The following is a 2307-nucleotide window of genomic DNA, read 5'->3' as shown; positions in this document are numbered from 1 at the left end:
GTCAGAGAATAATCAATGAAAAAGCACCAGGTGTACGTGATGGCACATGGGTCAGGTGAAATACCTTGGTCAGAGAATAATCAATGAAAAAGCACCAGGTGTCCTAAGTACACGTGGCGCGAAACAATAGGAGGAGGCCAAAAAGGCCCTAATTGGGTCTGAGCCCAATCATTGTAAACCCTAATACTATAAATACCACACCACCTCAACAGTGCAAAGGCAGGCAAGAAAATATATTCTAAGTCCTTTACTCATTTTTACATCCTGATTATCTTCTCCTACAATACCTGATTCTCACACCGGAGGGTTACCCTAAAGAGGACCCCTCTGTCCCTTTCTGAGGGGTAAGCTCACGGTGCTGTTCGTTTTGTAGGTGGAAGAACTCGTATCTCGGAAAACCATCGGTGATATAGCACATTCGTACCCGAGGAACGTTGATCGTATACAAGTAAGTCGATACACGCTTCTTCAATTTATATTGTGGATTTATAATATACTTTTTACATTTGATGTTTATGTTGTATATCTTAGCATTTTACACTACTTCGATTTTAACAAACAACTAAATGAATTTTAAGCGAGTCTTATTGAGATCCATGTTGTTTCACGATTCAAACAAAAAGACATTTTAAGATTGTTTGTTTTTTTCTAACATGTCATTTTTGAAATATAACGTGGTTTATTTTTTTATGTTATCTATTTTGGTTACCTATAATAGAAGAAAAAAAATGATTTTCGAAATAGAACGTGGTTAATATAATATGTTTAATAATAATTATTATCATACCATTTCAGATGAGAGGCGTTATCTCTATTTACCAAGTCATATTTACAAGTTTATTTTAATTCAAACAAAAAGCTCTCAAAATCATGTATATTCTAGTCCAGGGTGGCTTGACTCAAAGAAATAAACTGAAGCTTATGAATATTGAAGTGGCCTCAACTTCTTTTAGAGCTTGTTCGATTCTTCGTTTTCAAGCACAACTCGATCTCTATTTAATCACACAAATTTTATAAGGTAATTGTGTCTTTTAGAAATAGTATACAAAGAATATGTGCGATCATATTTTCACAAGTTAAGATCCTAAAAACTACCTCGCGTGTTCTCATATATCAATCTTTTAAATGTTCAATTTAACAGTTAAGAATGATTTAAAACCTAGGATCACTAGTGTATACCATACCGACTGTTTTAACCTTTATATTTCTTTTACAATATGTGGTTGTGTGTGTATATTCTTGAACCATGTCTGCCATCATAAAAATTTTCAACGCAAGATGAGGTTAAATGTTTTGAGCCGACCTAGTCTAGCTGCATGGTATTTAACTACATCAATATCAGTTTCCGATATTCAATTATAGCTATGGCTTTATAATTTATTTACCTAATCTATTTATATTCCTTTCATGTTAAAAATATGGGCGAAAAACAAATTTAATTATTATTTTTGTTTAACTAAATTGTTGTACACTATGGGTATTTCTAATTATTTAATGATAATAAATTAATTACTTATTAATTAATGGTAATAATTAAATATCAATAATATTAAAAAAATTTACCAAATTCTATCGTATAAATTTTATTAAATACTTTTAATGTTTGCAAAGTAATTAAAATGCTGCATTTTGGCAAAAGGAATTTAAATTTGAAAAATAAAAACAACCCCCACCTTGACGATTCGACATTAGAGGACACTTGAAAGACTTTAAAACTGAAAAGCTTCTTTTAAAACCGAACATGAAGCAACAACCTAGTACAAACCGAACAAACACATTAACATATTACTTCTACATGACTATCACTTAATAACTCACTTCTAACTTATATAGCAAGATCCGGCCAACTCAAACCACCTTCTCCACCACCATCGGAAAACGGCCACACTCCTCTTCCAAACCCAAACCCACCATCTTCAAGCCCACCAAAACCCACCACCGGCCCTTGAGTATTATTCAACAACGACATAAAACTCTCACACATACTCATACTCATACTCACTCCAGGTAACTTCCCATCACCAACAAACTCAAACCCTCCGCCGTGTTGGTACAACATTGGTGTAGTAACAACCGGTGGGGCCATGTGACGGAACTCAAGATTATTAGCGGGTGTCATGAGGCGAGAGCGTTTGGCGTTCTTCCGGCTGCCACCGCCGACGGGGATGTCACGGAGTGTGCCGCCGTGAGTCCAGTAGCGGCGGCAGGCTTTGCAGAAGTGACGAGGCTGGGAGAAGTTGTAGTTGTTGTAGTAGCAGAACTTGGTGTTGGTGGAGTCGCACCGTGGGCATGGTCCGCCTCAGGCGG

Source organism: Bidens hawaiensis, unplaced genomic scaffold, assembly GCF_021521415.1.
Source record: "Bidens hawaiensis isolate Kalapana, Puna unplaced genomic scaffold, B.hawaiensis_p1.1 tig00033185_1, whole genome shotgun sequence".
Taxonomy (NCBI): Eukaryota; Viridiplantae; Streptophyta; class Magnoliopsida; order Asterales; family Asteraceae; genus Bidens; species Bidens hawaiensis.
Note: the sequence above shows the minus strand (reverse complement) of the source record.